The sequence below is a fragment of the Phyllostomus hastatus genome, unplaced genomic scaffold, assembly GCF_019186645.2.
Source record: "Phyllostomus hastatus isolate PE091 unplaced genomic scaffold, TTU_PhHast_1.1 phas_contig_254, whole genome shotgun sequence".
In the NCBI taxonomy this organism is placed as follows: Eukaryota; Metazoa; Chordata; class Mammalia; order Chiroptera; family Phyllostomidae; genus Phyllostomus; species Phyllostomus hastatus.
In genome coordinates this window covers 14,740,811-14,767,267 of record NW_025333810.1, presented here as the reverse complement: position 1 = coordinate 14,767,267, position 26,457 = coordinate 14,740,811, and the positions used below count along the sequence as shown (strand labels likewise).

Genomic DNA, 26,457 nt, shown 5'->3' with positions numbered 1-26,457 from the left:
AAGAAAGAACCTTGTCAGTTTTATAAGATTCTATAAAAAAAAAAGAGTGAGGAGATTTATCTTAAAAATCAGTGATATACAATTTATCACAAGGAAAATTACAATGTAAAGAATGAAAGGGTTTAGAAGTTAGTGGTTTTAAGATTTATTTTTACTTGTAGTTATATAAGGCAGTAATATAATATACCATCCCTAAGATAAAAATTCTGTCAAGAATAAACTATTTTAGAAGCTTCATATTAAGATATTAAGTGAATATTCAGAGGAGGGTGATTAATACCAAACTGGGAACAAACTCTCTGGACACTGATGGTCATGCTTACATCATGAATCCCAGACAGCAGCTAACTGTCCCCATAGAGAAATACAGTTGATTAAAATACTGCTCATTTTCTCAATATGATATTGTATGACATGAAGTTGTTTATAAAGATTTATAGTAACTCAGAAAATACTAAAGGTACATTTAGTGAAAAAATAGGATAACTAAAGCACATATAAAATATACAAAATAGCACTACAATCAAGCAATTTATGCCAAGCATAATACCTGGGGAAGGGAGGAGTACAAAAGGTTCCTTGGATTGTGGGTGTCTAGTTGCTTTTTTTCCTTTCACATTTTCTATTACGTTAACAAATATCTTTTCCTATAAAATATTTTAATTTATAATAAATATTTTAATTTTCCATTTTCTTCTTATCCTCTCTTGCCCCTTTCCCTTCATTCTTTCTTTTCTTCATTCACCAAGTTAGCGTACCAATTAACAGTTTGGTCTCTGGATTCTAAAAGAACTGGGTTTAAATTACATCTCAACCACCTAACAGTGTGGATTTCCCAGGTTTCCACTTCTAAAAATTAGCACAATAATAGCATCTCCATCTCCAAGTGCTAGAAAATCAAATGAGATAAAGTTATTAACGTTGTGCCTGCCATATGGTGGCCACTCAGCAGACAAGAGCCACTCCTTTGCCTTTTCTTGCCTGTCATTTCTCCCCTGTGCTCCACTTCACCTCCCTTAGGAGAAGCGCAGTACTGTTCATTAACAGAGGCAGAAGGCACATCAAATATTACATAACCAAAGCGTGTGTTCTTTACATTGTGTGGGTTCCTTTTGTTGTGTGCTCTTTAACGTCACACTACCTTGTGTAAAATAAACAGCAAATGCTCCAGGAAGCAGTGACCATGAAATGGTGTTTCCCAACAATATCAGGCAGATGTCAGTGTTTCAGAAAAAAAGAAGCACATACAACTAAAAGTTACCTTGAAGAAAACATCAGTATTATTTCTCTGCTTTTATTTTATCTCCTCAAAACTACACTAATGTGCCAATCAAGTTACTGTCCATGGAGAGGATGAGTAGGCCAAGGTTATCCTCCAGACCTTAATAAAACAGTCTCTCTTCAGCTTCTACACTTTTCGGAATTTGCAGCCTTTGCTAACTGAGCTTTCATACGCTAGTAACAACTCAGTGTGGAAACTTCGGGGCTTTAAATAAGGACATCTGAGAGAAAAATACAAAAACCTGTAGGTTTAGATTTCTTTGTTAAAATTTCAAAGCATATCCTTGAAACACATACTGCTTTTGTCTGCACACATTGCTATATGTATTTATATGTGAATCATATTAGTATGAACTCACAAGAATATGCATTTATTCACTCATTGTGAACCATTTCCTGGAATTCACCGATGCTGTATAAAAAAGAATCTGTCAGCATAAGGAAAGCAAATCTTTTAAAAATAGTGTCTGTATTCATTGGAGAGAGCAAACAGAATTTGTATACAGAGAGAAATATAGAGATGAATTATAAGGAATTAATTTAGGTAATTATGGAGCACAAAAATGTTCCAAGATGTGCAGTGGGCACGCAGCAGATCGGGGAGAGCCAGTCATGTAGTTCCAGGGCAAGTCCTAAGGCCTCAGAATCAGGGAGCCAATGGTGCAGGCTCCAATCCAAAAGCTGGCTGAACAGAGATTCATCAGTTAAAGTTCAATGGCAGGAAAGATGCAGTGCTCCAGCTCATACAGTCACTATTCTTTAAATGTAATACTAATTTTCTGAATTTTTCCACCCCAAAATACATGAACAAAATAGAGGCGTGATTAACAAATTATAGCTCAATTTAGGATAATAACTGACAGAGGGCAGTGTATAAGAGCAGGCATTTTCTTACTATCATAAAAGACATAATAACATTGAATATAAAGTGTAATTGAAAAAAACTTTTTTAATAAAAAATGTTGAGCTTTTTGTTTTCAAAGAGTTAATTCTGGGCAAAGTATTAGCTACAAATACTTTTTCCCTTCATTTATTTTTCTAATTTTTCTGAATACATTTTATTGTTGTGTACCATGCAAACAGAAGAGTACACAAATTATTTGGAATTCTCACAGTGTGAACACACCCATGACATCAGCAGATAATTCAAGAGACAGACTATGCCCAGCACTCCAGAAGCTCTTCTTCCCCCTCTCTTAGTTACTATTTTCCCAGAAAAATAAACATGGCTCTTACTTCCAATTCCATAGACTCATTTTATAAATAAAACAATCTATTGTATTTGGCTTCTTTTGCTCAATATAGTAAGAAAAATATTATAATAAGTTCATAAGATCAATCCATACTGTTACATACAGTTTATTCTCTTTGCAATGTAGCACTCAATCATATGAATATACCACACTTTATCCACTCTACTATTAATGTGAAATGGGGTTTCTTCTAGTTTGGGGCTATTTTGAATAATGCCACTATAAACATTCTTTTACATGTCTTACAATAAATAATGTGAACATGTTTCTTTGGTATATATATATACACACAAGTGGAATTTCTGAATTTTAAAATACAGCAGAATCTAGACATAGTTTTATATCTATCACTTTTTATTTCTCGTAACAGTATATAAGAATTCTAGTTGTTCCATGTCCTTACCAACGTTCCATACTGTCTATTTTTTGTCATTTTAACCATTCTGGTGAGTGCTCATAAATACATAAAGTGTCCCTGACCAGTGTGGCTCAGTTGGTTGAGCATCATCCAGCAAAGCCAAGAGTTGCTGGTTAGATTATCTATCGGTCAGGGCATGTGCCTAGGTTGCAGGTGGGTCCCCGGTCAGAGTATATATGAGAGGCAACTGATTGATGTTTCTTTCTCACATTGTTATTTCTCTCTCTCCCTCTCTTCCCCTTTCTCTAAAAAAAGAGATACATAAAGTGGGTTTAATCTGCACTTCTCTTTGACTAATGAAATTGGGTAGATTTTTGGGTCATTTATATATACTTTTTTATAAAGTAACCATTCAAGTCACTTGATCATTTTTTGCATGAGGTTGTCTTTACTTATTTTATTATTAATTTTTTTTGGAATTATATATTCTGGAAATAAGTGCTTTCTCAAATATACACATTAAAACTCTTCTTGTTCATGTTTCACTCTTTCAATCTCTTTATGACATTTTGATACACAATAGTTCATTTTCAGTTAGTCCAATCTATTATTATTTTTCCATTACAGTTGCAGTCTGCATGTTTATAAAAATGATCTTTACCTACTACAAGGTCATGATATCCTACTTTTTATAAATGTTCTGGTGTTTTATCTTTCACTATTAGAGCTACAATCATTCTAATATTGATTTTTAATGATACGAAACAAGGTTCAAAATGGACTTACTATTTCTAATCTACATATTCTATAACGTACATATTCTATATTTAGTAAATAACAGGGTGTTATTTACTGATAAAAAATCCTTTCACAGTTGCTGACATTTTGAATATCAAATTAGCTTAGTTTTGTACATATACAAAATAGCAAATAATAGAGGCAACTCTGCTGCTTTTTAAAAGTGCTTTGAGAATAAGTTTATTACCTACAATGTAATAATTCATGCTTATAGCCTCACCATATTCCTAATTCCATAATATTACTGGTTTCTTAGATATTATGAAGTTAGAGATTTTATATTCATAGCATCTAAAATACTAACTGTCATATTATAGATACTCAACAAATGTTTCTTGAGTGAAGTGCTTTCATATTCTCATAGTGCTGGATTCTTCATTTATAAAGAACTGTAAAATATTGGTATTCCTTATTTATATCCAAATTCAAGCATTATATATATATCAATTTGCTTAATTTGAGTAATATCTTCCTGAAAGAACTACAGAGAATTAAAAAATCTGGGAATTGATAAAGGTAACAATTTCTTTTGTCATAACATCACTAACATTTGCGAATGGTCCCTTTTAGAAAATTACTACTTCAGAAATCCAAGGATTTCCATTTATAATTTCTATGGTATTTTTATGCACAGAAAATAATTGTATTTTCAAAGGTCTAATTTAACCCAAAATGAGCTTCCAATGAGGAACATTCCTATGTAAGTTCTCAGAAAGGAGACAGGTTGAATATTTAGTAGGAGGAAAAAGCTGGAACTTCTAGTTTATTGTGACTTAAAGGGCTAGCATTAGAAAACAAGAATAACAAAACAAATGGAAAAAGCTGTCAAATCGACATATTCCAGAAATTCTCTTAATTTTGTGTGAACATAACCATCTGCCCAGAGATGGGCATTCTGTCAGCAAATGTGGTGACACCCACTGTGCCATCGAGCAGACAAGGCAGTGGATGGAATCCTGTGTTAGGTTCTGCTCTAAAGAATCCTGAGACCTCAACAGAACCAGATTTCAGGAGAGACTAAATCCTGAACTCAGAATGTTTGAAGACTGCCTAATTCAAATTCTGTGATGTGTAATCTATGCTCTGCATTACTAAACCACTGTCTCTAAAATCCAAACAGTCCTTTCCCAATTTTTCAAACTAAAGTGAACAAACTTGTTAAATTTATGTTTGTAATTATTTGAAAAAAAAGAAAATATAGACTGCATGCTTTGCCATATGGTTTCAGCACACCATTTGATATATGAATTAATTAGTTTCTCAGAATTCACAAATTGGTAGCTACAGGCTGTAAATAATCTTAGATTCCTCTTATGTGTGTGTACTCCTTTGGGTAAAATAATATCAGAATAAAAGTAAAATAAAAAATGATCTTATCTAACTTAACATGTAAAAAAGAAACTAAAAATTTATTTAAAAATATATTTGGGGCTTTTCCTTACATTATTTGTCTGTTGGTTTAATAGGAATGTAAATATGTTCTAAAGATCAAGTAAAACTTTTAATCTCTTGAATCATGGTTCTGCTTCCCTGAGCTTTGCTATTTTTAACTTAAAAACAACAGAATATATCTGAATTGAGAATAATCACTTGAAAAACTAGGTAAGTCAATACTATTACAAACTATATAAAATGTATATTTACTAATTACAGCCCTGACCAGTGTGGCTCTGGTCAGGGCTGGGTGTTATCTTGCACAGCAAAAGGGATAACACCCAGTTCTATTCTCGGTCAGGGCACATGCCTGGGTTGCAGATTCAGTCCCAGATCAGGGCATATACAGGAGGCAACCAATTGATGTTTCTCTCTCACATTGATGTTTCTCTCCCTCTCTTTTTTCCCTCCCTTTCCCTCTCTCTAAATATAAGTAAATAAAATATTTCAAAATTAAAAATAAAAAATAAAATGTATGTTTACTAATTATTACTATGTGACTTTTTTGGTACAAAAAGAAACATATAAACCATTTGGCTTCAGGTATGAAAAACTGAAAGGCAAATCACTGAACCTGGCACTCTATTTCACCGAAATTAGAAATGCAGAAACCCCTGGCTGGCGTAGCTCAGTGGATTGAGCGCAGGCTGGGAACCAAAGTGTTGCAGGTTCGTTTCCCAGCCAGGGTACATGCCTGGGTTGCAGGCCATAACCCCCAGTAACCGCACATTGATGTCTCTCTCTCTCTCTCTCTCTCTCTCTCTCTATCTCCCTCCCTTCCCGCCCTAAAAAAATAAATAAATAAAATCTTAAAAAAAAAAAGAAAAGAAATGCAGACACCTTAAAGACAAAAGTGAAAATGTTAGAGATCAGCAATCCTAAAAATTGTGTCAACCAGACAAACTAAAGTTTCCATCTTCATTATAGAAATCATGTGAAAACTATATACGTATTGTAGTATAAACATGCATTTATATATATATTTCTTTTTTTCCTTTTTTATTGTTATTCAAGTACAGTTGTCTCGACTTTCCTGCCACTGCTTTCCTCCACTCCACTGTCTGTCACAATAAAGCATATATAGGTCACTTGTTACCCTTACTAAAGGGAGTTAAACTAACAAAGGGGAGACAGTTAGCTCTTAAGCCTTTATAAGCTCTGGATTCTGTCTGCCTTCCCAAGTTGACTGCACAGATCAAATGTGTGACACCAGGCAAATTATTAATCCCATTAAACCCAAGTTCCTCATCTGTAAAATGGCAAAAATAATAAGATCTACCTCAATCTATAGGAAGGAGTCTTAAGAGATAATATGTGTAACATAATAGCAGAAAGCCTCTTTTTTTACCATCATGTTGTGAAGGTGATATTACTACCAGTAACATGATTGCCACCAATATTGTCCAGTGAGTAGCAGGAGCAGCAGTGAGTTCTCCCATCCAGTGGGTTCCAGGTCTGGACTCGAGTATCTGATTTGCCAGGTCAGTGTCCTGCAGATTCACTGTGATCCTCCTAAAGTTTTAGTAAATCAGTTCAAGTGAAAGTTGCAGTCTTGCCATGATAAAATCAATACCTCACACACAAATGTCTTCAGGGACAAGGCAGGAAATATTAATAAGACAACAAATAATGTATATTGAACTATGGTCAACTAGAAAGTATAGGCCCAAAGGCTTTCAAATTTGATTTTTTTCCTCATAGGTTTGAAATAGGAATTTATGCCTCTTATCATTTTGATATAATAGCAATAAAACACTTCTAAATACACATTTCAATTCAAAGTAATCAAACCTGGATATTTGAAAGTGTTAAAGAGAGACAAACAAACATATTTAATGGCTAGAAACAATTCTAGTCAATATTCTTTAAGTCATAGACATAAAGTCACAAATATTATCACCTTTATCAATTGCCCTTAACTTGATACAAATGTCCAAGGTCCTCCATTTGCCTCTGTTCAGACATATAGGCCAGAACTGAAAATAATGGGCATTTCATTTGTGCAGAAATGAGGCATACTAGAGAGTGTAGTATGGATATTTTTCATGCTAGCTTTCTCTAAGTATTCTCATGTTTGTTTGTTTGGGAGGCGGAGGGGCATTGTTTTGTATTTTCGTTTTGCTTTTGCAGCCACTGCCATAGGTTTTTGTTCCTATGACTCAAACAAAATAGCTTCTATAAAGTCACCAGTGGATTTTAGGCTCCAAGATAATATTCAAGTTTCAGTCCTCATCTACGTAATCAGCAGTGTGTAACCAATTTGATCATTCCCTGCTCCTCCAAATAGTTTCTTAAGGCTTCTTAGACATAATTTTCCCTTGGTTATTCTACTTCGTGACGTATTCTTGGTTTCTTTGCTAGTTTCTCCTCATTTCTATAATTGCTAATATTTAAACTTCCCTTAGGCTCAGTAATTAAACTGATTTCTCCTATTCTCTAACTGCTCACCTCCCTGAATGAAACTCTAGTTTCATCCAGTCCCATTAATTTAAATACCACCTGCACATAGCCTCTGCTCAGACCTCTTTCCTGAACTCCAGAGTCATATGTCTGACTGCCTGCTTGATTCATCCAGGCAGGTGTCAGACAGACAACTCAAACTTACATGTACAAAATGGAACTTCTGATTTTTTCTTCACAATTTTCACTTCCCCAGTAAATGGCAACTCCATTCTTCCAGTTGCGTAGATGAAAAATCATGGAGCCATCACTGATTCTTTTTCTTTCAAATGCATATCTAATCCATTAGCCAAACCTATAAGCTAAGCATTAAAAATTATCTAGAATTTAACCATTTCTTGCAACCTATACTTCTCATACTATGGCAGGCCCATATATGACCACAAATTCTTTGAGAGTCCTGTCATCAAAAAAAAAGCTTAAATCCCCTACTCTGGAAATGAGGGTGGGTTTTGTGACTGCTTTGACAAATAGAATGACAGAGTGATGTTTGGAACTTTCTATATCCAGGCCTTAAGATAATGAAAACTATCACTTTTGGTTTCTTGGGATATTTGTTCTTGGAGTTGTAAACTGCTTTGTAAGAAGTCTGAATGGTACCCTGGAAAGATGATATGGAAAGGCCCAGAGACTTTATCTGGAGACAGAGAGACTCAGTAAAGCCCAGCCTTCTTGCTGTCCCTTCCAAGGCATGAAGCATGTGTGTGAAGTTGTCTTGGATCCTCTAAATAAGCTACCAACTGAATACAGTGATCCCTCACCTATTGCCGGAGTTATGTTCCAGAGATCCCCATGATATGTGAAAATCCACGAATCAATGGCATTATATTTATTTTATTATTTATATATATTTTAAGGCTTTATAAACCCTACACTCCTTTAAACCTTTCCCACTCTTTTATTAACCTTTCCCACACTCTTACAAACACTTCATATGCTCTTAAACACTTTCTACACTCTTAAACCTACGTAATTTTAACAACATATAAAATTCTCTATGGGTACTCACCAGTGAAGTATACTACAACCTGAATGAGGAATATCATGAAATATGTAGCTGTGCAGTACTGATGGTGAAGAAGGTGATGACAATGAGATGAAAGTACTGCACACAAGAAGAACATTACAGCTCTTTTGAAGGCACCACTTCATCAGGCGCTTCATCAGGTGGTGCAGTATCTTTGCCCTGGGCCATAATTTCTATTTCTGCTAAAGGCATAGGTGTAACTGATCTCTTCATATGAGTGATGAACATAGTTATGGGGAGTTGCTGGCACTGCTTTTTATCCACAGAGTCAGCTTCTCCATGCAGAGAAACACTCTTGAGTCCAAAGGGTGTCTGAAATTTGTCAAACCAGCCCTTGCTGGCACTGAATGGGGTGGGTCTGGTGAGAGAAGCACTCGACAGTCCTGCTTCTACATTGTCGTCCTTGTCTTCATCCTCATCACCATCGTGAACGTCTGTGCTTTCCGCAAAACTATCATAAAGTTTCTTGGCTTTCATCCTGATGGTGTTGGTGTCCAGCAAGATATTCTTCTTCCTGCAGTCATTTATCCACAGGGCCAATGCAGACTCCATCCTCACAATGGCCTTATTGTGGGAAGTGACCACCCTCTTTGCAGTCTTGTTAAAAGTCATTGTTGCCATAGACCTAATATTCTTCTTGTCTTTCTTTATGTAGCGAACAGTAGATTTGTTGATCCTGTAATGGTGGCCTACAGCAGCATAGCTTTTGCCTTCCTTTAACATGTCTAGAAGTTCCACCTTTTTTTTTGATGGTAAGCATATTCCTCTGGCGCTTGGGTTCACTGCCAGAAGCCTTAGAAGGCGCAGAACATTTGAGTGGCATTATAGGTCTTGAAATAAATTCAAACTTTTATGAAAATCTCACAAAAACACAACACCACAGAGCAACACTACATGCAGTGATCAAACGTGGATGTGAAGTGGACAAGGAGAGATGCTGAACGTATGGGCACAGTGTGGGAGAGCAAATGGACCAACGCTACGGTCACTGAGCCAATCAGCGCCCAGGATACAGAACACAGGGCTGTGGTTGGTCGCCTTCCATTCCATTAGCCAATAGTGTACTGTGTACAATCTCAGGTTGGCACACTTGTGCATACAGTAGTGGTGTACTGCATTTCCATTATATACAGTACAGTATTCATCCACTGATGAAATACATACTGTATTTTATTTTGATTTAATATTCTTTTAACATGTTTAAATTAACATTTAAAAAAATTTATATTGTTTTAATTTTTTTAGGCAAAAATAATTAAAATCATAAATATTATATAAATACCTATATATCACAAAAGCCCGCAATATAGCAAAAACTCCATGATGCAGAACTAGATGAGACAGTGAAGCCGCAATAAGTGAACTGTGATATAGTGAGGGATAACTGTACCTCCAATTTGCTATTGTAAATAGTGCTGTTATGAATATTATTGTGCACGACCCTTGTTCGTGTCTTATGAAGCAGAACTGCCCAGCTGAGAGTCCTTTCCACATCCCTGACCAACAAAAACATGACCCTAAGTTTTGGGCAATGTGTTCCAAAGTAATAGATAAACAAAATAAACATCCTTTCCCAAATTACCATCAGTCCTCTCTTGAATGACTTCAAAGCCTTCTAACTGATCTCTGATCTCCCTGATTCCAAGCTTGGCCTTCCTACCCTTTTCTCCACAAAGGGCCTAGACTAATTTTTGAAAAAAAAAAAAAAATTAATCCTTCCCTCAAAGCACTCTGGTGGCTTCCTGTCTCCTAGTGGTGAACTCCTATCTCATGGAGGTTAATAGGCAAGCCCCAACAATGGCTTTGATAGTGCTACAAGATCTGAACCTTCCTGCTCTTCTGACTTTACATCCTACTATTCTTCTTTGTAACCACTCCACTGCAGCCATACTGGCTTCCCTGGAATTCCTGGGTTTACACCAAGCACGCTCTCACTGCATCTGCAAACGCTGTTCCCTATGCTCAGGTCAGATTTCCTCGCTTGTCACCCACTTGGCTTGCTCCTTTACTTTCATTCATTCTGTGCTGGTATGCCATCTTTTAAGAGAAGACTTCAATGACCATCATATATAAAACAGAAATAACATTCTAACATTCCCATATCAGCACATTCTATCATCTTATACTGTTTAATTTTTTTCTTAAAACATGTAATACAGCCATCTATCTATATTACATATTCACTTGTTTATTTTCTGTCTCACATATTTTTGTATAATTTTACTGCATTCACATTATACTTTTAAAAGACATGTTTTTAAAAATTATGTGTTTTTAAATTTACAATAGTATTATCATGTTTACAATCTTTAGGAATCCCTTTTTTTCATTTAACAATTTATTACTAAGATGTATCCATGACATTTCATGTTGCTAGAGTTCATTCATTTTTTTGTGGTATTATTTTTGTGAATGTACCACAAATTACTCATTCACTCCTGGCTTGATTGGCATCTGCGTGGTTTTCAAATTTGCTACTGTGAATAGTGCTACTACAAATATTATCATACATGTCTTCTACTGCACATGTTCAGGAGCCCCCTACCCCTGGCAAAATACCTAGAAGTATAATACCTGTCTCACAGGTTATTTCCATTACTGTTTACATAAGGCCATTTTTCTACAGAAAACCATCTCAGCTTCCTCAGTCCCTACATTACCCATGTGACCCAACATATATGCCTATGCGAGACACCGGGAGGTTGCATTTTCACCATCAGTGTTCCACTTTCTCCACCAACAGTACCCTAATTTTCCCTTGAAAGTTCACGTCTTTCCCACTTTTAGCAGTTCAGGTAAAGAAATACATACTTTTATTTCTCCTCTGTGGAATTTACCAGAGATGTTCTCATCTCCTGGATCTGGCAGTGAAAGATACAAGGCTTATAACCTAGAAACAGAACAAATCCTGGGACAAGAAGTCAAGAAACAACAACAGAGAAACCAAACCCTGGTCACAGGGTTATTAATAAGGCTTATAATAAGCCTTATATCCAAACTGAATCGTATGTCTAGAATTTTAAGCTGCCCAGATCTAATAATCCCTACCATTTTTCCCTTTAACCAGAGTTTATATTACTTTTCTCATAAAAGTGTTAATGCATTCTTAATTTCATCTCCAATTCTTCCTTTGCATTAACCCTTTACCCAGCTGTTCCCATCCAGGTCTCCTGCTTCCTAACACTCCCCTGACATGTATTATTTCCTACCTTCCATCTAGCAAATCCCTGCCTGCACCTTGAAGCCCATTTCCATTCCCATCCCTTTTATGAATCATCCCCCGATCATGCTGGGGCATCACACGACACCACAGCACCTTTCTGTTCCTCCTCCAGGGGGTCATGCTCTGTTTTCATCATCTCCTTTAGACTTGACCATTCCAATGGTTTTCTTCTGTTGTGCTGTAGCATGCTTATCCTCTCATCTAACACACACTATCTGATTTCAGGGACCATGAATTTTATTTTATTATCTCTTCTGAGACAGTAAATTTTTTAAAAATGAATACAATGTGCAAAGCATCTTCATGCTTTCTCTGTGTGGTAGTTGACTTCTCAGCCTGATTTCTTAGTTTCCAAGACACAAGAGTCTGTGTTGGACCAAAAATCCCATCACTGTAAAACTAAAACAGTTAATCTGCCTTAACCCTTGGGGAGCAAGGGTCTCTCCCCAGTGTATTGCACTGGATGCCCTAAGAGTCTGTGCTCTCTTCTTGCGAGCTTTACAGGTACAGGATTTACAAGTTTTAACAGAAAACATTAAAAACATAAAATACCTTAATGTTCATAAAGAAACAAGTGAATAATTAAAACAGTGTTTTATGAATATGCAACAGAAAAACTTAGCATATCTAACAAATATTTATGAGTTTTTACAAACTAAAAACAAATAACCCCTGAAAGCAGAATAGTGAAGAGAGAGATGTCTAGAATGGGGGCTGTCTAAATATGTGTGAAATGAATGAATCTCATATGACCCTGAGTGAGAAATTAGAAAATTCACACATTGAGGCATCAGAAGGGGATCTAATATCAAAGCTCTGAGAGGGTTTGGTGATACTTTCGTTGTATTTCTCAGGAATCAGTGATGACAGCATACCCAAGCATTTCACACTTTTCTTAAAATGAGCTTAATTCAATTCTCAAACTTCTCAAACTCAGATGGTCGCACAAATTAACCCAGCACATCAGAGAGTTAACATCAAAACCCTATGTGCCGAACAAGCACCAGAATCACATCGTAAAAATGTGTGCAGTGGTGTATCATCTATTAGTACCAAAGGATGTGTAATTTCACTTTTATATTACTCTACTCACTACAAAAATGAAAATGCTGAAGCCTATATGCCATGCTGTACAAGACAGACAGTAAATCAACAAATATTGCACAGTATTTTCTACTTCAAATTGGCTCCCCAAATTAGGTGACAGAGAAAGTGGGGAGATGGAGGGTAGCAGTTCATCCTCCATATTCTCTTTACACAGAACATAAAAAAGTCATTTTTTCCTGGATGATTTTATTGTGTTTTCTTTCAAGAAAGATCTTTCCCATAAAAATATATCCCTGATAATAACCAATGACAGAAAGCACATCACTTACTGTTTGGGGCAGTAATTCCCTGCTACCTGCACAATCTTATCACACAGGGAGCTTTTAAAAGTACAGACTCTTCGGGCTCTATCCCAGCCCTATTGATCCATGTCTCCCTGGGTGGGACCTGGAGACCTATGTTTTTAGAAAGCCAGCTTTCACATAGGGTTATATATTGGCATTTGCAGTCTCTGCTGTTGCTGCACACTGTCTGGCACCAGCTACATCAGATTTCTGGATTCTCCAGGTCTCCTGAAAGATGACTGATATACAAAGAAGCAATAACCTCACAACACATACCTTGTAATCACTTGTCCAGGAGATACTGGTGATGTATTAACAACCACAGACACAATGCAGGGCACCAGTATATTCACTTAAACTAAAGCTCGTGTCATATTATATTAGAAATATACCTTGCAACCATGTGAAACTCCTAAGACTATCATATAATCAGCAGACTCATCCAACATACATGCTAAAACTAAGTAGATACGGGTAAACAGGGAGTGAACAGGGACAAAATAAGGCCTGGTCAAAAGTGATAGATCATTTATTACACAAGAGCTGTCTCCTAGAAGGTAGTAAATTGTCTTAATAATAACCTCCCACCAGAATCTGTAAACTCTATCTATTCCAGACCAATGTGATAGAAAAAGCACAGTGATAGGAAAGTTAACTGAAAAACCAAGGCAAATTCCTGTCCATCAGGTAAGTGGTCCTGTGAGAGCTGGACAGGTTGTCAGGGCCTGTCTTAGTTACTTGGGCTGCTGTAACAAAATACCATAGATTGGTTGACTTAAACACACACACATGCTTGCACAAATATTTATTTCTCGCAGTCTCACAGTTCTGGAGCATGCAAGTCCAAGATCAAGGTTCCAGTAGATATTGTGACTAGTGAAAACCTTCCAGGTTTTCAAATGACTGGCTACCTTATTATATCCTCACATGGCAGAGAGGGAGAGAAAAAACAAGCTCTGGTCCCTTCTTACAAGGGCACTAATTTCATTATGAGGACCCCACCCTATGACTTCATCTAAACTTAATTACCTCTCAAAGTCCCACCTCTCAAAACCCTCATCACATTGGGGTTTGGGGCTTCAAAATAAGAGTTTTGGTGGTTTACAACATGCAATCCATAACAGGGCCCTAGGTAAGTAGATTGTGCTTCAAAAAAAAAAAAAGAAAGAAAAAGAAATGAGGCTAGGAAGCCAGCTACACAGACTGAGAATACATTTTGAATTAAAATCCAATATTGCAAATCAGAAGATACAGGGGTGCCATTACAAGCTTAAATGGTGTACATGAATATCCAGCTTAGGAGAGTAGATTTATCCCTCTACATCAAGTTGTAAAATATGAGAAGTATGGAAACAAAACTCACACTGATCTAATAAGCATGGAATGTGTCCATACACAAACTGATGACAAGCTGTTTACTTAGAAATTATGCAAGAGCTGAGTATTATGCCTCAGGAACAGAAAGAAAAAAGAACTGATAGAACTTTGAAAGGCATATACGAAAGTCACATTTTTACCAATTTAAGAGTAATATATCAAAGACCAAACTGAAACTTAAGAACAGCATGATGCTAGCTAAGTTAGGGTAAAAGTGCTTTTCTGATGGAATTCATAGAGATTGCTTCTAGAATATGTATGGGAAGCTATTTAAGAAACTGTTAATAGTTACTGCTTCCCAGGAGGAAGAGAGAGAGGCAAGGAGACAGAAACAGAAGAAAGTCTCACTGTAAAGTGAGTGACCTTTTAAAACTTATTATTGAATTGTATAGAATATACATCTATCAACTATTTAAAATTAACCCATTTGAAAATAAGAGATGTTTCAATTTCTTAACTTTTTTTTTGTATGTGGATATAACCATCTTCTGAAGCCAGTGATCGAAAATACTTCCACCAGCCAAAAGCGTACTTCAGCAAAAGCATTGTCCGAACTAGCTGTGTGGCCAAGAAGCTAGATTGTTTGGTGAAAACAAATACCAAAAGAAAAGATATAAAACTTAACAGGATACTAAAGTACATGTCAGTCAAGCTCTTGTTCAAGTAACATCCACAGGAATGAGCAGGAGGAAAGCCCCACACCCCAGTCTAGCCTGCTGTGTTCATACGTGAACACAGAAAAAGCCCTGATCCATGTGAGAACAGGCTAAACCAACCCTGTCAAAATTCTGGGGTGGGAGGAACTATTCACAAAAAATTAAGATGTCAAAATACCGTGAAAGAAATCCAGGTGTGGTGCAACTGTAAAGTTAACTGTGCTCATAATCAGCCCAGTACTCAAAACAATAAAATGGAATGCTATTTTAGAGGTACTTGGTTTTGAAATGATAACTGCTAAGTATTGTAATATACATTAGAATTAACAAAGCTATTTCACAGAAGACACTTTTCCTTTCTTCCATCCTACAATTCTGAGGTGATTAATACCATTTTATTTTTTATTTTACGTGTAAGGTGAGAGATTTGCTAGATACCTCATAGGTAGGAAGTGGTAGTAGAGAAAGGAGTTAAATTTTTTGTTCATTTCGAATACCTATGATCTTTCCAGATCACACTTTGATGAATTAAAAATTCCATCAAACATGGCAGAACAAGCTCTTTCTTAAACTAGTAATTTTGACACGTTTCTCCACATTGGGGAAAAGTTAATGAGATTAGCTAGTCGGAATGGGCTAGTTGATGCATATAAGGAGTACAGAACCTCGAAAGTCATTTCACCTCAATGATGTATAATTATACTTACTTACTACTTTATTTTTCAAGGTTATACGTGGCTTTACTATTTTTTTAAATCCCCTTTTCCCTCTACTTAACTTTTAATATATCACACATGAAGAAACTCAAAAGCTCAGCTATGGCTTCAGCACAAGTTTGAAACATACACACAGAAAGGGATCATCAACACACAGCTCCCTTCAAACTGTCACGACCCTTTATGCCACCATATACATCTGGAACTTTCAACTGCAAGTTACTAACATAAGCCAATAAGAACCTTTATATTAATTTGTACTGTAGGTAGATATAATCCAAAAATAAACAAACCCCCAAATTACCAAACCATCAAATGAAGTCTGCATATATCACTGATGTCATAATTGAATATACAAGTGGTACCCCTTGCAAGGACATCCAACCCATGGCCCACAGGCCACATGCGGCCCAGGATGACTGTGCATGCAGCCCAACACAAATTGTAAATTTACTTAATACATTATGAGATCTTTTTGTGATTATGTGTCACAATGTATTTAATGTGTGACCCAAGACAAATCGTCCAATGTGGCCCAGAGATGGCAAAAGTTTGGACACTCCTGAAAGCAAGCAGTAAAGGTCCTTACAAAAATTCTGTAACAATTAGAAGATATTGACATTTAGTATCACTTGTTAAAGGGGTTTAGATACAAAGTTAACAAAAACACCTTTACCCAATTATTTCCAGAAGGATATAATTAATCTTTCCTTGAAATGATAGACATGCACAATCACAAAGTTACATATGGGACTATCATTAGGGCCTAGTGACAAGATAACTACTTCATTTCAAAATCTCCTCCATAAAAAACACAGAAGTGGAGTAGCTATTTTGTTTATAATCCTTCCAAATATGTGTTATCTTTCTACAACTATATATTGCTTATACAAAACAAAGAATTTACCTTCTACTATTATTCCAATTTACTCCTTAATAGTCTTTCACCTTCAGGTGAAGAAAAGCTCAGTGCCTTTAACCTATTTTGTAAAAAAATGGAGTACTTTATTATATTTTTAGCTTCACTGAGGTATAATTGACAAATAAAATTGTAACGTATTTAATGTGGACAACATAATGTTTTGATAAACAATACACTGTAAAAAAATTACTACCATTGACTTAACACAGAGAATAGATTATTTTAAGAATAGTTCTGAAAACTTCTGGTTTTTAACTTATAAAAATTACAAAAAACAAATGCTTAAATATTCATAAGGTAAAAAAAAATCCCTAAATATGGTAGAAGACCTAATTTTTAATGAAAAGCTCCTGTACTTGGTAAACTCTAAACCTCTAACCATCAGATACTCCCACCCCCTTCTGAATATGAAATATTTTCTAATAGTAATAGGTTCCAATTAAAATAAGTTTCAAAATAATTATTTACAAGCACCCATACACAAGAATTCTAACATTGAAAAGATGTTATTTTAAGTGACGCTAAATAATTTTAAATTGTCAATAACCTAATTATCAGATATGCTTCATATTTTTCTACTAAGTATTTAATGAAATTTAATTTAATTATATATTACAATACCTATTTAAGAATGCAAAAGAAACCACAGGAATTATATATAGTTCTATATAATTATATCCTTTATTTTGCATGAGAAGATGAATATCTAGAACTGCTAGAGATTTGCCCAAAATATTGGTCTTGGCAATGATCTATTTCTTTTTATAATTTAACACCAAAAGGATAGGCAGCAAAAGCAAAAACAAACAAGTGGAACTATATCAAAAGTTTCTGCACAGCTAAGAAAACAATCAAGAAAATGCAAAGGCAATTCATAGAATGGAAGAAGATATTTGCAAACCACATATCCAATAAGAGGGTAATATCCAAAAAGAGGGTAATATCCAAACAATATATGGAACTCACATGACTCAACAGCACAAATACCAAATAATTCAATTAAAATTTGTTCAAAGGATCTGAATAGACATTTCTGCAAAGAACACACAAAAATGGCCAACAGGGATGTGAAAAAATGCTCAACATCACTAATAATAAAGAAAAAGCAAGTCAAATGCATAATGACATGTTACTTGATACTTTTTAAAAAGAATGTCTATTATCAAAAAGTGAAAAAATTAGAAGTGTTGGCAAAAATGTGGAAAAAAGAAAACACTTGTATGCTGTTGGTTAAAATGTAATTTGGTACAGCCTTGTAAACAACAGTACAGAGGTTCCTCAAAAATTAAAAGTAGAACTACCATTCGATCCAGTAATTCCACTTCCAGGTACATATCCCAAGGAAATCAAGTCACTACTTTGAAAAGATATTTATACTCCTGTGTTCATTACAGCATTATTTATTATAAATGGGAAATGCTTAGTGCCTGTCTACAGGTAAATGGATATAGAAAATGTGATATATATTAAAATGTGATATAAATATTACTCAGCCTTAAAAAAGAAGGATATCTTACCATTTGCAAGAACATAAATGAACATTATGTTAAGTGAAATAAACCAGACAAAGGAAAACAAGCACTGCATGATCTCATTATGTGTAGAAGGTTTAAAAAAGTAAGTCAAACTCACAGTAACAGAAAGCAGAAAGGTGGTTAACATGGGCTGCATTTGGGAAAAAGGGAAGATGTTGCCCAGATGATACAGCCCCTTGGTCATAGGATGAGTAAGTTCTGGACACCAAATGCACAGCACGGTGACTACAATTAATAGGAACGTATTGTATACTTGAAATGTGCTAAGGAAGAAATCTCAGTTATTCTCACCACACACATAAAGGGGTATGTGAGGTGACACAGTATTAGTTTATCTGTGGCAATCATTTCACAGTATACATATATCAACCCATTATACCTCACACCTTAAATACATACAGCTTTTATTTGCCAATAACACCTTAGTAAAGCTGGGGACAAAAAGCCTCCAAAAATGGGAAGTTTCCAGTGAGAACCTACAAAGTCATACCTGGTAGTCCCACCTGCATACCTAGTCCCTTCCAAAAACAGCATTAAACAAACTTAATTTGAAAATCTGATTCTAAACTTCAATATGTTTTCTACCCTCTCTCAAGTGTGTATCATCTGCAAATTTAGTTAGTATTCCTTCTAAATATTTAAATAATTAAAAAAAGATGTTTAAACTGGACAAAGCAACACATATAACTTATTGCAATGTTGTAAAATAGGCCTTGCTTATTAGACTCAACAAGTAAATAGAATATTTACTGAATTCCTACTATGTGACTTGCTAAACAATTCTACCTCATTTATTAAAAGACTGTTCTTAATTTACTCCTGGCTGGCGTAGCTCGGTGGATTGAGCGCGGACTGGGAACCAAAGTGTCCCAGGTTCAATTCCCAGCCAGGGTACATTCCTAGGTTGCAGGCCAGAACCCCCAGCAACCGCACATTGATGTTTCTCTCTCTCTCTCTAGCTCCCTCCCTTCCCTCTCTAAAAACAAATAAATAAAATCTTAAAAATAAATAAATTAATTAATTTAAAAAAAAGACTGTTCTTAATTTATACAATTCAAGTGTGATTTTAGAATTACTACACCAAGTTATAATGTCATTGAGGGTATTCTTTGACCATGATTATTAACTGCAGTATAGAGAATTGAGAAAAATAAAATGCTAGTCAGAGGCACTGTAGGGATGAAGGACAATCACTGCATCTGTGTTAGTAAAGGGTTATTGATGGCCTTGAAACGTAAAAAGAGATTTCTAATTCCTGAAACCAAATTCACCAGTTGTTGTAGGTGTAGCCTTAAAATCTTCCTAAAGCAATGTGAAGCAAAAACGTGAGGATGATCTGTTGATCTTGCCAATACTTTGTAGAGGCAATGGTGTATGATATTCACCTTGAAAAATTTTTAAAAAGTGATTAATAACAACAAAAAGACAAGAAAAAGCATCTTAATAACAAAACCAAGAAGCTGCCTGTATGCATTATTATTCAGAATAACCATGTCTCATAAATTGTGAGCTATAATTCAAAGCATCCCTTTTCCTGATTTTAGTGATGGTCTCTCCTATATGCAAAGACACCTTGAGACACTCTGCAATGTGCCTTACTAAAATCACGTTATGATACACAGGAAGGAGTATCTTATTTACCACTTAGTAATCCTACCAAAAACATTAAACAAGTGTAATAAGACTAGTTCTTAGGGAAATGACACTATATTCTGGTTATCTCTGTTCTTTTTAATGTCTTCAGACTATGATTTAGTAATGAGCTTATGTATAATTTTGCAAGAATAATAATGTGTGTGTACCTCACATGATATTTTATAGGTCATATTAATGTTAGGCCTGTGACTGTCAATAAAACAGAATAAAGCATCTAGTTCCCAGTGCAGTCACTCAAGGCAATACAATGAGACAATGACAAAAAGTGTTTTTCATGAGTCCCCACTGAAAACATTTCCAGCCTTGTCAATGGAAAGGAGACATTGGAGGCTTCTGAAAAGCACAAATTGAATTTTAAATAAGTATAAACTTCAGAGGTTTACATGCTTTTATCAAAATGGTCTATCTAGCTTTGGCCAGGTGGCTTAGCTGGTTGGAGCATCCTCCCATGCATCAGAAAGCTGTGGGTTCAGTCCCCAGTCAGAGCACATTACCAGGTTGTGGATTCAATCCCTGGTCAGAGTGCATATGGAGGCAACCAACCAATGTTTCTCTCACATCGCTGGTTTTTGTCTCCCTCTCTGTTTCTTTCTCCCTTCCTCTCTCTCTAAAACCAATGAAAAATATCTTTGGGGTAGGAAAAAGAAAAAATGGTCTGCCTACTGTACAGCCTGTTGTTACTACAAAAGCCACTTTTAGTCCCCAATGTCATAGGGGATTGGGAATTGGATTGGAAAGGATGCCTAAGACTCACTTTTGTTTATGGATCCCTTGGCAAGAACGTTCTCCGGTCCCACATGAAGGGGTGAGCCCATGAGATGTTCTGGATATCCTGCACTGAGCTCTCAGACATATTTATTCATCCAATCAAATGTGAACATTTATTAAATACATAAGACATGATGTTGGCACAAGAGAACCTGGTCTCCTTGGTCCGAGAATGCACCCGTGTCTTCCCTGTGCTGAGCCAGAAACCCATCCAGTGTGGACAACGTCCTTCCACGCATGCCTGCACTGCACCCGCTCCACATCAGCGGCAGTTTCTCTTACGTATTCATCATGTGTTACCCTGACATATGTACGGGTCTTACTTTTGACCCAAAGAAAAGACTCGCAGTTGGTTGAAAACTTGGGTTAAACACACTGTGACATCTGATTAAGCTTAAATATAAACTCATTCCCAGTATACAGAGGAAAGTAACATGCATTTATTGTATATTGAGTACATGGCAGGTTATACTAAGTGAACAATATGATGAGGGAGATCTTATAATCTGCCTTTAATGGATGATGAACCTGAATCTGAATTGAAAATAAATAACTGGCCAACAGTCACACACCCACTTAGTCAAAGAACCAGCATTTTAACCTGAGTTCATATGATTCTAAAAGTCAAATTTTAACCCAGCTTCTCTTAGAAAAAATAAATGCATATTGAGAGCTGAGGAAGAACAACGAAGATACTGGAACAGTCAGGACACCTGCCAAGCTCTGTCCTCTCTCCTTTAGGCTACACTGCATTTTAAAAATGTGTTAACAACGAGGAAGCAAAGAAATGAGGATAAAAAATAGAGAGAGGAAAAATAATAAAGGAAGCATCTATGTTCAAGGTATTATGCTGAGCGCTTACACAAATATTAACTCAATTAATTCTCTTAATACTTTTTCTGTTTTCACAGATAGAGAAACCACCCTCTAAATGGCAGGCCCAGGATATAAATCGAGACCTGTCTGACTCTGAGCTGACAGGTTTGCAGGCATCTCTGTAAGCTGTCTGTGTTTAGGTCTGCCGGATGCCTCTTTCTGTCAGTCCTAATAACGCAAGGGGCCCTAAGACAGTTCTGCTCATCAGAGGGAAATGGGGAAGGCAGCTGCTTTCTAGAACTTCTTTATCTCATTGTTATATGTTTACCACCACATCCAGAAACTTCCTATATCTTGTGCTTGTAAAATAATCAAACCTGCAGTCTGTCCCTTACTTCTCCATTTTCCTTGCAAGCAAGTGATTTCAGTTCAAAAAAAAAAAAAACAAAAAAAACTAAGATACAAGCTATTCAAACCTAAGTACTAACCCTCTTATTTCTCAATGACTTTTACAATGTGTCCAACTTCATATTTGGAGTTGTTATTTATTAAGCAGGAAGAGAGGACTGTGTACTTAAAGATGCTTTTCTAGTGATAATGACAAGTAAGTGCTGTGGACCATCCTCTACAATACTTTGTTTTCCTGGTAACGTTTTTATGCAAGGCCTTGCCTCTGCCCAGGTATACATCACTTCATCACTTAGTTAACGTGAATTCATTTTTCAAATTCCTTTCCTAGGAAAGTTTGCTTTAATTCTCGTTTGGGTGTTTTTCCCCCCAAATCATCAATCTGTCCTTTAAAGGTCAGTGAATGTTACAATTGTCCATTTCTGTGAAGAAATATATAATTCTAGTCCATCGGGGTAGAATATAAACTCCTGGAGGGTAAGAACTTGTCTATTTTTACTCAACATTGTATTGCTAAGTGGCTACCAATACTCCTGTGTGTAGTAAGAGCTCCACTGAATTAATTAATTTGTGAATTAACCACCTAGAATTAGGGATAGACAAATCTGTAGCCATGGAACAGGATAAAGTTTGTTGGATTTGAAACTCGGTAAATAGGGGAGAATGTCCCACCTAAGATACTTTAACCGTGACCTGCCTGGGCTGCTAATCCATTACGGCACTTTTCTCAATACCAGGAAGACAAAGTTATATTTTAAAGGCTCAGCAAGTGTGTATATAGAATCTTCTCATACAAGAGATGCTACAGAAGTACAAAGAAATTTAGATTGTTGTTCCTCTTTTATTTTTTTCTTTCTTTTTTTTATCACAGTTGTCCCAATTTTCCCCTGTTGTTCTCTCCTGCCCTCCCACCCCCACATTCCCTCTCACAGTCAATCCCCACCCCATTGTCCATGTCCATGGGTCATTTATATCTGAAGGGTCTAGGTCCTTCACTAGACCCTTCACCTTTTTACTCCCATTATTCCCCTCCCCTCTCTCCTCTGGCCACTGTCAGTCTGTTCCTTGTTTCCAAATACTGTATGATCTCACCTATGAGAGGAACCTAATGAACAAAACAAACAAACGAGCAAAATAGAATCAGAGGCATGGTTCCTCTTTTTTAAAAGTTTATAATCTAGTTCAGGGGTGTCAAACTAATTTTCACCGGAGGCCACATCAGCCTCAAGGTTGCTTTCAAAGGGCCGAAGGCAATTTTAGGACTGTATAAATGTAACTACTCCTTAACTAGGTAGGGGCAAGGAGCATGGTGCTGCTGCCGTATAAAACAAGGTGCTGGGCCAGATTCAGCTCATGGGCCTTGTGTTTGCCACCTGTGATCATTGATTAACTACTTTGCTAGGAGCAATCTGAGAACATGAAACAGTGGCAGCACTAGCACAAGTGTACAAAGAGAGAAGATATTGAAGGCAAGTATAGGCAGACAAGGTCTCAGGGAGGATGAGGCATGTAGAACCCAATGCTCGGCAAGAAATGCACAGGATGTGTATAATTACAAAAGAGGAGGTGATTTCACACTAGAGAAACAGGAGAAACATGAGCTATTTTGAAGGAAGAAACATTTGCTATTCTTGAATCCTTTACAGGGTGAAAACTGGTGGGAATATTTCCATAGGTAAGGAGACCAGAGGTGAAGGAGTATCATAAAGCCCAGCCTGAGACTTCAGTTGATGGAAAAGAACATAGGAGCCACTTCCAGTTCTCAACAACTGAAGAGCATGCTGGAATTTATGTTAAAGAATAAAAGGAGAAAAACATGCAAGCTTAGGCAACTTGAAGATATGAGGACAATGGGTCATTACTTACTTCTAGATTAGTAACTTGGCTTTATTATTAAAGAAGAAACAAATGTGTGTGCATGTGTACATGTGTTTCAGGGGACAGAAAAGGGTCTAGTTTTTGTTTGTTTTGTTTTTAACACCAGACCTCAACATTTTCGGCCCTCAAATTTCAGTGCCTTGAAACTTAGTTCAGTGCATCAAAATCTAATTTGTGGAATCTCATCAAAAGCAGAAAGCATGTCAGTCAGGAAGTGGTTTGTATTAATTACTATGTGTTCCCTAATTCTTTAGTCATCTTTGGCACAATGGCAAGTCAGAGGCCATCACGATGCTACATTACAATCAGTCCACAATAAGACACGTGTCGAGCCCTAGAATATTTCCAGTTCTACTGATGAAAGACAACTCCAGGACAATGCTGAAACAAAAGGCTTGAGGGTCGGTTATAACACTTGACCCTTTAAAACTGAAGTTACCTTGTCAACCAGGCAGAGCATGGACAGCCTGCAATAGCTGACTGCTATTTTGTATATATGTCCCAATTTTTATTTAAAACAGCTCTAATTCAACTAAAATGAGGCTTTTCCTTTTACCAGCAATAAAAAGTACACAATACTTTTAAATATGTTTGTTAACTGTTTTAAAGACTTTTTTCTTTTTCTTATTAACTGTTTAAATTTCCAAGTCACCTTCATTGACAAAATTTGCTTAAAAAGTTGTACTTGAGACCTAGCTGATTTTTCAGGAGAAAATTATGGAGGAGTAGAAACCTAATGTAAATACAGGACTAGAGAACACTGACATACCTATATCTAAAAAGTAACAGCTGCATTGACTCAGGCAAGCACTGCCAAATACCAAGAAAGTTCATGTATTCACAGTGGGTCACTGCAAAATAGGTGTGGGTTAGGAAACAAAGTGAACAGTAACATTAGTCACACACGTTTACCCCGCAATGTTTGGAAATAGGGGCACACAGTCCCGGTTTCCTTTTCTGAAATCGGGATTCTCAACTTGAAAATCACTGTCTTCCTCAGCATCAGAAATATAGGACACTGATCCTAAATACACAATTCGTCATATCCTTTCATCGAAAAGTTTGATATTTTTATTCTTAACATTCAGTATTTTTTGTAAAGTCCTATGAAAAATGAGAGAAATAAGCCTTTCTCACCTGTGTGAGTGTGTGTTTTTATAAAAATTGATAGATTCACTGGTTGTGCATTTTAATCAGTTTTAAAGACATTGAGTAAGTCATTATATTCATATAGACATTCAAATCATTACCCTCTTTTAATGTTTGCCAGTCTCACAGCATCCAGGGAATTCACAGTTGTTGCAGAAATGTTTAAGTAACTTCAAATTTCAAATAAGTAAGCACTTTGCTCACTTCAGTGACTGACATTCTGCTCTTGAACACTGTGTGCCAAATAATAAGAACTCAATTTTGTTTTTATCAATTATGTTCTTGTATATAATGCCAAAAGATAATGAATACTGTAAAACTGAAAGTTGCATTATAATGAGGATCATTTGCCTTCCCAAGGAAGCACAGGATTAAGAATGTTGGTCAAGGATTTAAGGAGAAAAACTACAGAAAGGAAAGTCACCAGCTCTTTCATTTTTGCTCTCACATAGGCCAAGAGAGCCTCTGAGTCTACGGAGAGACTCAGCCCCCTGAGTGGGGTGAGGGATAGGATTTGGTGAGGAATCCTGTTTCCTGTCTCAGCAACTAAGATTGTACCCAAGACTCTCCATATTCACTCAACCAACTTTTCCCCATATTTTCCCAAGGAATGAAAACAATCCAAGGATTTAGGAGTTTTTGCCAGCCTTGGAAAATGATAATGGTTTGAGCTCTTTAGAGACTCCCAAGCATCTTCACTGAGATGACTATTTTAATGCCCCCAAAAGCAGAGGAAAATCTCAAGCTAAGTCCTTGGTCACCTCCCCACCATGTGCTTTTGATTCAGCAGATCAGGCAGGGACACTTGACCGATCACAGCACCTGTTTTCTCAGGTCAAACAGTGATACGTGGAGATGATTCCAAAGTATTGAACCATCAGTTGGTCAAACCAACGAACCAGAAACAGCTTGGGCCCAGCACTGGGCCAGACCTCTGCTGGTTCCTGCTGTGCCAAGCAGTCATCTTTCTGTTTCTGAATCACAGAGGGCCTGTTAAGACACTGGGGGAAACTCGAGGTTGTGGAGAAGGGGAGACGGAGGCTAGATCTGATCAATAACCATCTTTCAACCAATACAAAAAGTTTTTAAGTTTTTCGGTATTTTCAGAATCCAACAGGTATATCTTTAGCATTGTATACCGAGTGACTGTTAGCCATGTTTATGTGCATAAGGATGCTGTATATATTCTAGGAAGTGTGGTCACTTAATTTTTGGCTTCCTTGCAAGTAAGTCTTTTTTGAGCAAAATACAGAAATAATGTAACACAGTGATTCAGAACATGGCCTCTACCACAAACTGTGCAACACTGTCACTAACCCCAACTTCCTCACTTATGAAATGGAAATGATTT

At 36.4% G+C, this 26,457-nt stretch overlaps 1 protein-coding gene across 2 annotated transcripts in view; it reads right to left on the bottom strand.

Annotated features, from left to right (window-relative positions):
- The window catches only part of PRR16 (proline rich 16), a 254,780-nt gene that overhangs the window by 161,226 nt on the left and 67,097 nt on the right, over positions 1–26,457 (bottom strand). The gene's annotated exons all lie outside the window — the stretch shown is intronic.